General features: G+C 34.0%; 1 non-coding gene across 1 annotated transcript; it reads left to right on the top strand.

The window, feature by feature from the left end:
• Window positions 1–7,137: 7,137 nt before the first annotated feature.
• Window positions 7,138–7,245, top strand: LOC112787669 (small nucleolar RNA R71). The gene has a single exon (XR_003195069.1). It is a non-coding gene; the product is annotated as a small nucleolar RNA R71 (small nucleolar RNA).
• Window positions 7,246–15,237: the final 7,992 nt, after the last annotated feature.

Here is a 15,237-nt window from a genome sequence, read left to right as displayed (position 1 = left end):
GAACGGAAGTGGTTGTCAGTCACGCGTTCATAGGTGAGAATGGTGATGAGTGTCACATAATCATCACATTCATCATGTTCTTGGGTGCAAATGAATATCTTGGAGAAGAAATAGACTTGAGTTGAATAGAAAAACAATAGTACTTTGTATTAATTCATGAAGAACAGCAGAGCTCCACACCTTAATCTATGGTGTGTAGAAACTCCACCGATGAAAATACAAAAGTGATAATGGTGTAAGCATGGCCGAATGGCCAGCCTCCAAGGTCTAGGAACTAAACGTCCAAAGATCCCCCTAATACAATAGTATAAGGTCCTATTTATAGAGAACTAGTAGCCTAGGGTTTACAGAAATCAGTAATTAATGCAGAAATCTTCTTCCGAGCCCACTTGGTGTGTGCTTGGGCTGAGCATTGAAGCTTTCATGTGTAGAGACTTTTCTTGGAGTTAAATGCCAGCTTTTGTGCCAGTTCGGGCGTTTAACTCCAGCTTTTGTGCCAGTTCCGGCGTTAAACGCCAGAATTCTTGAGCTGACTTGGAATGCCAGCTTGGGCCATCAAATCTCGGGAAACGTATGAACTATTATATATTGCTGGAAAGCCCAGGATATCTACTTTCCAACACAATTGAGAGCGCACCAATTGGGCTTTTGTAGCTCCAGAAAATCCACTTCGAGTGCAGGGAGGTCAGAATCCAACAGCATCTGCAGTCCTTTTTCAGCCTCTGAATCAGATTTTTGCTCAGGTCCCTCAATTTCAGCCAAAAAATACCTGAAATCACAGAAAAACACACAAACTCATAGTAAAGTCCAGAAGAATGATTTTTATTTAAAAACTAATAAAAATATAATAAAAACTAATTAAAATATACTAAAAACATACTAAAAACAATGCCAAAAAGCGTATAAATTATCCGCTCATCACAATACCAAACTTAAATTGTTGCTTGTCCCCAAGCAACTGAAAATCAAATAGGATAAAAAGAAGAGAATATACAATGAATTCCAAAAACATCTATGAAGATCAGTATTAATTAGATGAGCGGGGCTTTTAGCTTTTTGCTTCTGAACAGTTTTGGCATCTCACTTTATCCCTTGAAGTTCAGAATGATTGGCATCTATAGGAACTCAGAATCCAGATAGTGTTATTGATTCTCCTAGTTAAGTATATTGATTCTTGAACACAGCTACTTTATGAGTCTTGGCCGTGACCCTAAGCATTTTGTTTTCCAGTATTACCACCGGATACATAAATGCCACAGACACATAACTGGGTGAACCTTTTCAGATTATGACTCAGCTTTGCTAGAGTCCCCAATTAGAGGTGTCCAGAGCTCTTAAGCACACTCTTTTTGCTTTTGGACCACGACTTTAACCGCTCAGTCTCAAGTTTTTACTTGACACCTTCACGCCACAAGCACATGGTTAGGGACAGCTTGGTTTAGCCGCTTAGGCCAGGATTTTATTCCTGTGGGCCCTCCTATCCACTGATGCTCAAAACCTTAGATCCTTTTTATCACCCTTGCCTTTTGGTTTAAAGGGGTATTGGCTTTTGCTGCATGCTTTTCTCTTTTTTTTTTCGCATATATCCTTTTTTCTGCAAGCTTTTCACTGCTTTTTCTTGCTTCAAGAATCAATTTTATGATTTTTCAGATTATCAAATAACATTTCTCCTTTTCCCATCATTCTTTCAAGAGCCAACAATTTTAACATTCTTTAAACAACAAATTCAAAAATATGCTCTGTTCAAGCATTCATTCAGAAAAACAATAGTATTACCACCACATCAAAATAGCTAAACTGTTTTAAAATTTGAAATTCATGCACTTCTTTTCTTTTTTAATTAAAAACATTTTTCATTTAAGAAAGGTGATGGATTCATTTTCATAGTTTTAAGGCATAGACACTTAGACACTAATGATCATGTAATAAAGACACAAACATAGATAAACATAAAGCATAATTTTTGAAAAACAGAAAATAAAGAACAAGGAAATTAAAGAACGGGTCCACCTTAGTGATGATGGCTTGTTCTTCCTCTTGAAGATCTTATGGAGTGCTTGAGCTCCTCAATGTCTCTTCCTTGCCTTTGTTGCTCCTCTCTCATAGTTTTTTGGTCTTCTCTAATTTCATGGAGGAGGATGAAATGCTCTTGGTGCTCCACCCTTAGTTGTCCCATGTTGGAACTTAATTCTCCTAGAAAGGTGTTGATTTTCTCCCAATAGTTTTGTGGAGAAAATTGCATCCCTTGAGGCATCTCAGGGATTTCATGATGAGGAGCTTCCTCATGCTTTTGTCCATGAGTGGGATCTTTTGTTTGCTCCATCCTTTTCTTAGTGATGGGCTTGTCCTCATCAATGAGGATGTCTTTCTCTATGTCAATTCCAGCTGAATTGCAGAGGTGACAAATGAGATGAGGGAAGGCTAACCTTGCCATAGTAGAGGACTTATCCGCTACCTTGTAGAGTTCTTGGGATATAACCTCATGAACTTCTACTTCCTCTCTAATCATGATGCTATGGATCATGATAGCCTAGTCTATAGTAACTTTAGACTAGTTGCTAGTGGGAATGATTGAGCGTTGGATGAACTCCAACCATCCCCTAGCCACGGGCTTGAGGTCATGCCTTCTTAGTTGAACCGGCTTCCCTCTTGAATCTCTCTTCCATTGAGTGCCCTCTTCACAGATGTCCATGAGGACTTGGTCCAACCTTTGATCAAAGTTGACCCTTCTAGTGTAGGGGTGTGCATCTCCTTGCATCATGGGCAAGTTGAATGCCAACCTTACATTTTCCGGACTAAAATCCAAGTATTTCCCTCGGACCATTGTAAGCCAGTTCTTAGGGTCCGGGGTCACACTTTGATCATGGTTCTTGGTGATCCATGCATTGGCATAGAACTCTTGAACCATTAATATTCCGACTTGTTGAATGGGGTTGGTGAGAACTTCCCAACCTCTTCTTCGAATCTCATGTCGGATCTCCAGATATTCGCCCTTTTTGAGCTTAAAAGGGACCTCGGGGATCACCTTCTTCTTGGCCACAACTTCATAGAAGTGGTCTTGATGCACCCTTGAGAGGAATCTCTCCATCTCCCATGACTCGGAGGTGGAAGCTTTTGCCTTCCCTTTTCTCTTTCTAGAGGTTTCTCCGGCCTTTGGTGTCATTAATGGTTATGGAAAAACAAAAAAAAGCTTTAGCTTTTACCACACCAAACTTAGAAGGTTGCTCGTCCTCGAGCAAAAGAAGAAAGAAGAGAGTAGAAGAAGAAGAAATAGAGGAGATGGAGGAGGCTTTGTGTTTCGGCCAAGGGGGAGAAGTAGTGTTTTTCTTGTGTGAAAATGAAGGAGTGAAGATGGGTTTATATAGGAGTGGAGAGGGGGGTATGGTTCGGCCATATAGGGTGGGTTGGGAGGGAAAGTGGTTTGAATTTGAATGGTGAGGTAGGTGGGATTTTATGAAGGATGGAGGTGATTGGTGAAGAGAATGGTGGGATTTGATATGTGAGGGGTTTTGGGGAAGAGTGAAGAACTGAAGATTGATGGTTTAGAAGTTATAATAAACTCTCATTGTGAGTATAGTTACTAAACCAAGCATTCAACCTTTCTTACAAACGTTTTGGTTGTCACAAGTAACAAACCCCTTTAAAATTGATAACCGAGTATTTAAACCTTGGGTCGTCTTCTCAAGGAATTGCAGGGAGGTATGTTCTTATTATTGGTTATGAGTTTGTAAATTGGGGAAATTTGGAGTTTGGGCAATGGGCACAAGTATATTTTCAAAGCAATAAAAATAAATAAATAACTGAAAAATAAACTTTTGGCAAGGTATGAGAAATTGGAAATCCAGACTTAGTTATCCTTATCAATAATAATGAAATTTGAATCTTAATTCCACTTAGTTAACCTTCACTAAAGCAAAGAAAAGTCAAGGGACTAATTAGTCAGATCTTTGAATCCTAGTTAATTCCTAAGAAAAGATTGGGATTATCGAAGATCAATTCAATTAGCAAGGATAACAATTATCACTTATGTTGAGTTAAGATAACTCCTGAGTTACTAATTTCTTAACCAAAGCCAAGAATGTAGAAAGCTAAATTAAAATCATAAATATCTGGAATACCTCAAATAAAATACATTCAAAGCAGTAAAATCTAACATGGAAAAGTTCATAAGCCAATTGGGCAACATAAATCAAATACAAATAAAAGCATTAGAGTCAATAAAAATAGAAGCGAAAGTAAATAGAAAGGGACATTGAACCTGGGATCGAGAGTCACTCCTAAAACTAAGAGAAGTCCTAAATCCTAATCCTAAGAGAGAGGAGAGAACCTCTCTCTCTAAAAACTACATCTACTCCTAAAATTGTGAATATGAAAGCTTCCCTATGAATGGATGCAATCCCCCACTTTATAGCCTCTAATCTGTGTTTTCTGGGCCACGAACTGGGTCGAAAACAGCCCGGAAATCGATGGAGAAGAATTCAAACACGCTGATTTCCGTCACTGCGACGCAGCCGCATGGATCACGCGGTCGCATCACCTAGAGTCAGGGGAACTATAGCATATTATATATCAAATCGAATCCCCGGACGTTAGCTTTCCAACGCAACTGGAACCGCGTCGTTTGGACCTCTGTGACTAAAGTTATAGCCGTTTGAGTGCGAAGAGGTCAGGCTGGACAGCTTAGCAATTTCTCCAACTTCTTGAATTCCTTCCACTTTTGCATGCTTATTTTCCATCCTCTGAGCCATTCCTGCCCTGTAATCTCTAAAATTACTTAACACACATATCAAGGCATCTAATGGTGATAAGAGAGGATTAATATTAGCAATTATAAGTCCAAAGAAGTATGTTTTCAATCATAGCACATAATTAGGAAGGCAAATGTAAAACCATGCAAATAGTATGAATAAGTGGGTAAAGAGTTGATAAAAACCACTCAATTGAGCATAAGATAAACCATGAAATAGTGGTTTATCAAAGAGGTATTGAGGTGATTGGTGAATGGGTGAAGAAGAGAGAGAGAGGTAGGGTAGGTGGGGATCCTGTGGGGTCCACAGATCCTGAGGTGTCAAGGATTTCTCATCCTTGCACCATGTGGCGTGCAAAACGCCCTTTGCTGCCAATCCTGGCATTAAACACCAGGCTGCTGCCCATTTCTGGCATTTAACGGCAGCTTCTTGCCCATTTCTGGCATTAAACGCTAGTCTGGTGCCCATTTCTGGCGCTAAACGCCCAGAATGGTGCCAGACTGGGCGTTTAACGCCCATTCTGCTACCCTTACTGGCATTTAAACGCCAGTAAGTTTCTCCTCCAGGGTGTTCTATTTTTAATACTATTTTTCCTTCTGTTTCTGCTTTTTCAATTGTTTTTGTGACTTCACATGATTATCAACCTTCAGAAAATATAAAATAACAAAAGAAAATAGAATTTTAACATAGATAATTAAAGATTGGGTTGCCTCCCAACAAGCACTTCTTTAATGTCAATAGCTTGATAGTGGGCTCTCATGGAGCCTCACAGATGTTTAGAGCAATGTTGGAACCTCCCAACACCAAACTTAGAGTTTGAATGTGGGGGTTCAACACTAAACTTAAAGTTTGGTTGTAGCCTCCCAACACTAAACTTAGAGTTTGACTGTGGGGGCTCTGTCTGTCTCTGTATTGAGAGAAGCTCTTCATGCTTCCTCTCCATGGTTACAGAGGGATATCCTTGAGCTTTAAACACAAGGGAGTCTTCATTCACTTGAATGATCAATTCTCCTCTGTCAACATCAATTACAGCTTTTGCTGTGGCTAGGAAGGGTCTGCCAAGGATGATGGATTCATCCATACACTACCCAGTCTCTAGGATTATGAAATTAGCAGTGATGTAATGGTCTTCAACCTTTACCAAGACATCCTCTACAAGTCCATAAGCCTGTTTCTTTGAATTGTCTGTCATCTCCAGTGAGATTCTTGCAGCTTATACCTCAATGATCCCTAGCTTCTCCATTACAGAGAGAGGCATGAGATTTATGCTTGACCCTAGGTCACACAGAGCCTTCTCAAAGGTCATGGTGTCTATGGTACAAGGTATTGAGAACTTTCCAGGATCTTGTCTCTTCAGAGGTAATCTCTGTCTAGTCAAGTCATCTAGTTCTTTGATGAGCAATGGAGGTTCATCCTCCCAAGTCTCATTACCAAACAACTTGGCATTTAGCTTCATGATTGCTCCAAGGTACTTAGCAACTTGCTCTTAAGTAACATCTTCATCCTCTTCAGAGGAAGAATACTCATCAGAGCTCATGAATGGCAAAAGTAAATTCAATAGAATCTCTATGGTCTCAGTGTGAGCCTCAGAATCCCATGGTTCCTCATCAGGGAACTCCGTGGAGGTCAATGGACGTCCATTGAGGTCTTCCTCAGTGGAGATCACTGCCTCTTTCTCCTCTCCAGGTTTGGCCATGTGAGACGTGTTTATGGCCTTGCACTCTCTTTTTGAATTCTCTTCTGTATTACTTAGGAGAGTACTAGGAGGGAGTTCAATAATTTTCTTACTCAGCTGACCCACTTGTGCCTCCAAATTTCTAATGGAGGACCTTGTTTCAGTCATGAAACTTTGAGTGGTTTTAATTAGATCAGAGACTATTATTGCTAAGTTAGAATGGCTTTGCTTAGAATTCTCTGTCTGTTGCTGAGAAGATGATGGAAAAGGCTTGCTATTGCTAAACCTGTTTCTTCCACCATTATTGTTGTTGAAACCTTGTTGAGGTCTTTGTTGATTCTTCCATAAGAGATTTGGATGATTTCTCCATGAAGGATTATAGGTGTTTCCATATGGTTCTCCCATGTAATTCACCTCTTCCATTGCTGGGTTCTCAGGATCATAAGCTTCTTCTTCAGGGGAAGCTTCCTTAGTACTGCCTGGTGCAGCTTGCATTCCAGACAGACTCTGAGAAATCATATTGACTTGTTGGGTCAATATTTTGTTCTGAGCCAATATGGCATTCAGAGTATCAATCTCAAGAACTCCTCTCTTCTGAGTTGTCCCATTATTCACAGGGTTCCTTTCAGAAGTGTACATGAATTGGTTATTTGCAACCATCTTGGATAGTTCAGACAGACCACCATAGAATATACCTATGATGCTCCATTCTGAAAGCATGTCATAAGGACACCTTCTGATCAATTGCTTGTATCTTTCCCAAGCTTCATAGAGGGATTCTCCTTCCTTTTGTCTGAAGGTTTGGACTTCCACTCTAAGCTTGCTCAATTTTTGAGGTGGAAAGAACTTTGCCAAGAAGGCATTAACTAGCTTTTCCCAAGAGTTCAGGCTTTCTTTGGGTTGTGAATCCAACCATGTCCTAGCTTTGTCTCTCACAGCAAAAGGAAAAAGCATAAGTCTGTAGACTTCAGGGTCAACCCCATTGGTCTTGATAGTGTCACAGATTTGCAAGAATTCAGCTAAGAACTGATGAGGATCTTCTAATAGAAGTCCATGAAACTTGCAATTCTGTTGCATTAGAGAAACTAATTGAGGCTTAAGCTCAAAGTTGTTTGCTCCAATAGCAGGGATTGAGATGCTTCTCCCATAGAAGTCGGGAGTAGGTGCAGTAAAGTCACCAAGCACCTCCTTGCATTGTTGTCATTGTTGTTTTTGGCTGCCATAGTTTCTTCTTCCTTGAAAAGCTCTGTTAGGCCCTCTAGAGAGAATTGTGCTTTAGCTTCTCTTAGCTTTGCCTTCAAGGTCCTTTCAGGTTCAGGATCAACTTGAACAAGTATGCCTTTATCTTTGTTCCTGCTCATATGAAAGAGAAGAGAACAAGGAAGTAGGGAATCCTCTATGTCACAGTATAGAGATTCCTTGAGGTGTCAGAGGAAAAGAAGAATAGAAGGAGAAGGTAGAAAGAGAAGAATTCGAGCTTATCAAGAGGGATAGAGTTCGAATTGTTGATGGTGGAGGAGTGTTAGTCCTTAAATAAAAGGGTGTGAAAAGAGGGGAAGAATTTTCGAAAATAAATTAAAAATATTTTAAAAAAATTGAAAGAAATTTGAAAATTTGATTGATGATTTTCAAAAACTAAGATTGGGAAAGAAATAAAGTGATTTTTGAAAAAGATTTTGAAATTAGAAATCAAAAAGATATGATTGAGAGTTAATTTTGAAAAAGATGTGATTGAAAAGATATGACTGAGAAGATATGATTAAAAATCAATTTTAAAAAAAAGAGTTTTAAAATTAAAGTTGATTACTTGACTAACAAGAAATTAAAAGATATGATTCTAGAATTAAAATTTGATCCTTTCTTAATAGGCAAGTAATAATTTGAAAATTTTGAAGTAAATCATTAATTATAGCAAGGATTTTCGAAAATAATAAAAAAATGGAAAGAAATTGATTTTGAAAAGATATGATTTAAAAGATATGATTTGAAAAAGATTTGATTTTGAAAAATTATGAAAATTTGAAAAAGATTTGAATTAAAAACAAAATCTTCCCTCTAGTGTCATCCTGGCGTTAAACGCCCAGAATGGCATCCATTCTGGCGTTTAACACCCAAAATCCTACCTTTTTGGGCGTTAAACGCCCAGCCAGGTACCCTGGCTGGCGTTTAAACGCCAGTTTTCCTTCTTCACTGGGCGTTTTGAACGCCCCGCTTTTTCTGTTTGATTCCTCTGCTGAATGTTCTGAATCTTCAATTCTCTATTTTATTAGCTTGAAAAGACACAATTTTGAAAATATTTTTGAATTTTTAATAATGAGAAACAATAAAAATACAACTAAGATTAAATAAACAATGCATGCAAGACACCAAACTTAAGAATTGACGCTAAGATACATAAAATATTTTTGATTTTTATGATTTAAAATTTTTTTTTATTTTTCAAAAATTATAGAAAAGAGAATAAAGAGATTCAAAACTTTTAATAAGAATTCCAGGAATCATACAATGTTAGTCTAAAGCTTCAGTCTAAAAAGATTAGACATGGCTAGTCAAGCTTCAGCAGGACATTACATTCAACAGCTAAATTGATGAGAATCAATCAGCTTTTTGTGATGATAAGAACATCACCTTGAAACTCTAGAATTCATTCTTAGATATTCTGAAAAAGAAAAGTACCTAATCTAAGCAACAAGATGAACCGTCAGTTATCCAAACTCGAACAATCCCCGGCAACGGCGCCAAAAACTTGGTGCATGAAATTGTGATCATCAACAATGGCGCCAAAGGACTTGGAGCTCTTAAACGTGAATCACACTTTCTCACAATTCCGTACAACTAACCAGCAAGTGCACTGGGTCATCCAAGTAATAAACCTTACGTGAGTAAGGGTCGATCCCACGGAGACTGTCGGCTTGAAGCAAGCTATGGTCACCTTGTAAATCTCAGTCAGGCGAATTCAGATGGTGATGGAGAATTGATAATTAAAAGATAAATAAAACATAAAATAAAGATAGAGATACTTATGTAATTCTTTGGTTGGAATTTCAGATAAGCGTATGAAGATGCTTTGTTCCTCCTGAACATCTGCTTTCCTATTGCCTTCTTCCAATCATTCATACTCCTTTCCATGGCAAGCTTTATGTTGGGCATCACTGTTGTCAATGGCTACTTCCCGTCCTCTCAGTGAAAATGTTCTACGCACGCTGTCACCGCACGGCTAATCATCTGTCGGTTCTCGATCATGTTGGAATAGGATCTATTGATCCTTTTGCGTCTGTCACACGCCCAACAATCACGAGTTTGAAGCTCGTCATAGTCATCCCTTCCCAGATCCTACTCGGAATACCACGGACAAGGTTTAGACTTTCCGGATCTCAAGAATGACCGCCAATAATTCTAGCCTATACCACGAAGGTTCTAATCTTAGATTAGAAACCCAAGAGATACACATTCAAGCTTGTTTGCATGTAGAACGGAAGTGGTTGTCAGTCACGCGTTCATAGGTGAGAATGGTGATGAGTGTCACATAATCATCACATTCATCATGTTCTTGGGTGCGAATGAATATCTTGGAGAAGAAATAGACTTGAGTTGAATAGAAAAACAATAGTACTTTGTATTAATTCATGAAGAACAGCAGAGCTCCACACCTTAATCTATAGTGTGTAGAAACTCCACCGTTGAAAATACAATAGTGATAATGGTGTAAGCATGGCCGAATGGCCAGCCTCCAAGGTCTAGGGACTAAACGTCTAAAGATCCCCCTAATACAATAGTATAAGGTCCTATTTCTAGAGAACTAGTAGCCTAGGGTTTACAGAAATCAGTAATTAATGCATAAATCTTCTTCCGGGCCCACTTGGTGTGTGCTTGGGCTGAGCATTGAAGCTTTCATGTGTAGAGACTTTTCTTGGAGTTAAACATCAGCTTTTGTGTCAGTTTGGGCGTTTAACTCCAGCTTTTGTGCCAGTTTCGGCGTTAAACGCTAGAATTCTTGAGCTGACTTGGAACCCCAGTTTGGGTCATCCCTCGGGAAAAGTATGAACTATTATATATTGCTAGAAAGCCCAGGATGTCTACTTTCCAACGCAATTGAGAGCGCGCCAATTGAGCTTCTGTAGCTCCAGAAAATTCACTTCGAGTGCAGGGAGGTCAGAATCCAACAGCATCTGCAGCCTTTTTCAGCCTCTGAATCAGATTTTTGCTCAGGTCCCTCAATTTCAGCCAGAAAATACCTGAAATCACAAAAAACACACAAACTCATAGTAAAGTCCAGAAGAGTGATTTTTATTTAAAAACTAATAAAAATATAATAAAAACTAATTAAAATATACTAAAAACATACTAAAAACACTGTCAAAAAGCGTATAAATTATCCGCTCATCACCCAGCAGTCGATTTATCCACCAGCTGAAGGTTTAGATTTTTCTATGTTCTTATCTTAGTTTTCTAGAGAGAGAAGCTCTCCCCTCTCCCTAGAATTTAAGTTTTGTTAGTTGATTTCTCTTTAATTACAGTCTTTAATTCTTATTTTAATGTAGTTTCATTTAAGTTTTCATGCTTTATTGTCTTAATTCTCTTAATTCTTCTTCTTAATTTCTCTTTTATATCACTTTTTATTTTATGAACACTCTTGCACTTCTTAATTTTCTATTAATGCAATTTAATATTTTTATATTTATTGTTATTTAATTAAGCTGTTATTATTATTTTCTTACTTTTAGTAGTTAGATTTTATTTTTAATGTAATTTAATATTATTTTATTTTCATGCACACCAAGTGTTTGATAAAATGCTTGTCTTAGTATTTACCTAATTTTTCTCACTCTTGGCTTGGAATTGAGGACTTTGGTTACCCTTGAGTCATTAATGTCCATTCTTGATTGATATATTAGAGTAGTTAGTTGATTTGGTTTCCAATAACTCTAAGTCTTCCATTAATAAAGTTGACTAGGACTTGTGGATTGAAATCAATTATTTCTATTTGACTTATCCTTGATGTAGGGTTGACTAAGTAGGATTAACTCTTCATAATCTTATGTGTTTGTGGCCAATGGCTAGGATAGGTAGCTTTAGCTCCCAATCCTTGCCAAAAAGTTTCTTAGCATTTAAATTCCTTTTTTCCTTGATTAATTGCCTTTAAATTTAATTGCTTCCATTTAATTTATAGCATGTTTATTTAATTTCTTGATATTTATATTTCTTGTTTTTTATCACCAATTCTCATTTCTCCCATAGTCAATAACTAATCACTTAATTGCAACTCCTAGGGAAGACGACCCAGAACTTCAAACTCCCAGTTTATATTTTGATTTGAATAGTGACATTTATTTGAATTTAAAATTTGATGGTGAGAGTTAGTTACCAATTTAGTCTATACTTACAACGAAAATTATCTTAAGTAAAAAAATTCAAACTGGTGCAAATTCCTATTTATCAGTCCCCCAATTATAGAGGATGTGTAAGACAAGTAATGCCAATGACTTGAATTTACTAAAGTAATTATAATATTAATTTATTTTATATTTGGTGGACCATAGTCTTTTTTTTAACGGTGTGGACCTTAATTTTTTTTTTGGGTTATCGACCATAACTTTTTTTGTAAGGGGTGTGGACCTTAGTTTTTGGATTTGATATTTGAAGATCAATAAACTTGGCTGAACAAAAAGGGGATGGCCGAATAGAATGTTGGGCTATGTTAAAATATTGGGATAAATTTTGCATCAAAAAAGTTAAAAATAAAGTTGTTAAAAAAGGTTAAATATTAGTGGTCCAAGAATGAAAAAAATAATATTAAACCAAAATTATGCTCTGTGTGAAGATGTAACTGGAGATGTAATGTAGTTGATATATTCTTCCTAACATAGTCTAATGAATTGAGAAGAAATTATAAAGCAATATAGTATTATTAATGGGAGTTATAATTACAAGTACATTAGAGTTACTAGGTGTCTGGTGAGCCGCATTTCTATTAAGTTTAAAAAATTAATTTTATATTTTTATTTTAAAATTATAAATTTTTAATAATAATTAAAAATAAATTATAAAAAAATAAAATATCTTAAATTATTTAACATGTAAAATATTAAAAAAATAAATTTAAATTAAAAAATATTAATTTGCTATTATATATAATAAAATTAATATAAAAATTTATTGATATTATTTAAAGATTAGTTATTTATAAACATTATTAAATTTATTTATTTTTTTCAATCCTATTTAATTAGAAACAAATTTAAAAATTTATATCCAAAACATTTATTTCCATCTATAAATCAGATAAAAAATATATTTTTTCAATTTTATCTTGAACCTCTTTAATTATCTTTAATTTTATTATTTTTTAAGATTATTAATTTTATTTTAATTATATTATCTCATCATATTATACACTATCGTTTCTTTTATCATTATTATTATGTTGCCTTGTTTTATTTTATTTTTTCTTCTTCTATTCATTCCAATCGCAATTAATTATCACCATACCATTATTCCTACTCTCATTTTTGTTTATCACTCTTATCTATAACTACCATGGTGTTAACTTTTAAGTTATTACAAATTTGCTAAAAGAATTTTTTTTCTTCTTTGATTTAGATATCTAGATATATACCTATTATATAGATACTTATTATTTTTCAAACTTACTTGTTAAGTCATATTTTATTGCTTTCAGACAAAATTTAAGCTATCAACGATTCAGATTTTTTGTTAATCAAATTATAAAATTTGTCAACAATTATAAAAAAGTAATATCAAATATTTTATATCTTCTTAAAAGAGTAATATTATATGGACACTACTATTTTAGCTACTATTAACATATACAATTGAATATAAAAATATTACATTATTATTAAATATCTCTCCTATTCTTAACACTTATTTGTAATAATTCTTAATCTTTCTCTAAATCTAATATGTCAATTTCTATGTCTCTACCTAATAAAATTTTTAAGATTTTCTTAAAATTTCATTTAATTTCAAAACAAAATTGTAATTTTTATATTGTTATTTTTTTCTAATATTTTTAGAAAATTATTTTTTATGCTTTTTAAATTATAAATTTGAGATAAAAAATAAAAATTTTAATAAATAATAAATTATTAATAAATAAAAATAAAAATAAAAATTTTATAAGTTATTTATTTTTTAATGTATAGAATAATAAAATTTAAATTAATTTAAGTATGATACTAAAATTATTATATTATTTTTATATGTAACAATTGAGATAAATATTTATAAATATTTATAAATTTATTTATATTTTCAATCTTATTTAATTTGAAGTAGATATAAAAATTTAAATTTAAAGAACTTTTTTTTTCGCATAATTTTAATTGCTTTTTTTTATTTTATATTCAATATGTTAAATCATCTTTTTGTTTCATTATTTTTTTAAAAAAATTTATTTTTATTTTTATTATTTTTTACCATTCTCCATACACATATTTATTATTATTTTTTTTAATTAAGTGAAATAAAGATAGAGAGAGAGAGTACTACATGTACTCCATAAAACAAAGAAAAAGATAACGTGGGTAGAAGTTATGTGTAGAATAAAAAAGTAACTGTACAAAGAACAAAGAAAAATTAACTAATAATTACATTTTTGACCAAATTTTAAGACAAAAATTATATTAAACATTATTTATCAATAAGATTAAGATAGAAAAGTGAAAATTGGACACTAAACTCTCCTATTCCCTTTATATATTATTATAGATATTTAATTTAAAGTACATTAAGATATTATAATAATATCTATAACAATATTATTTAGGACAATTATGGAAGGTTTATCGAATCAAAACTTAAGAAAAAATAAATTATTATTAATTAAATAAATATACAGGATTCTTATCTATATTTGGATCATTCGGTCTATTACTTGGACCACCAACTTCACTGTTATTATTAGTATCTGAATATTTATAAAATTTGTTATTAGCATAAAAATATATTGTAAAAGGTAATTCATATTAAATGATATAATAAACATAAATTTATTAATGGGATGTATAACTTAACTGGCACGCCTTCTGGCGAGGTATTGATGTCTCTATTCTTCGCTCATGTTTTGTCTTCGTCGCCAGACATAGTCTTGCCAAGTCGGTCAATTACTTCCATTGGTATCCTGTCAACGGTAATTAATCAAAATAAACATATAAATATAGTTTCACACTTTTATTTAACGACGAAAAACAAATTATATTAGATGAAGTGAGAAAGATGCATGAAAAGATGGATGAGAAATGAAGAAAGGTTTTTTAGTAACAGCAACGTGAAGTGAGAGAGAATAAGGGAAGAAAGAGATAATTATTATAGAAGTTAGGTGAATTTATAAAATAAGAGAGAACGTGAATGAAGATGAAGTAGTGAGAATATTGTAATGCGGAATAACTGACGTAGGTTATTAAGAAGGATAAAAATGAAAAAAAAAAGTTTTGGACACCAAAACAGGTTTTGTCATTATACATTGTTATAGATAATATGGTAAGATATATTTTCAAAAATTAATTTAGTTTATTATGAATTGTTAGTGTATGATGAGAAATGATTTTATTTTTAAATTAAAGTGAATTTTAAAAAATATAATATAATGATAAATTTTTAGTTAACACATGAAAAATTAATTTTGTAACAAAAATTGATTGATTGGGTATAGAAAACGTAAGAAATTTTTTTGAAAAAGTTTAGAGTTAGAGTTTGCCAAAATTTATAGCTAAGGGTTTAGGGTTAGGGTTAGAATTAGAGTTATTTAATGTTAAGGAGTTAGGGTTAGGAATATATGGATCTTAGGGTTTA

Source organism: Arachis hypogaea, chromosome 20, assembly GCF_003086295.3.
Source record: "Arachis hypogaea cultivar Tifrunner chromosome 20, arahy.Tifrunner.gnm2.J5K5, whole genome shotgun sequence".
NCBI lineage: Eukaryota > Viridiplantae > Streptophyta > Magnoliopsida > Fabales > Fabaceae > Arachis > Arachis hypogaea.
This window is presented reverse-complemented; position numbering and strand designations above follow the sequence as displayed.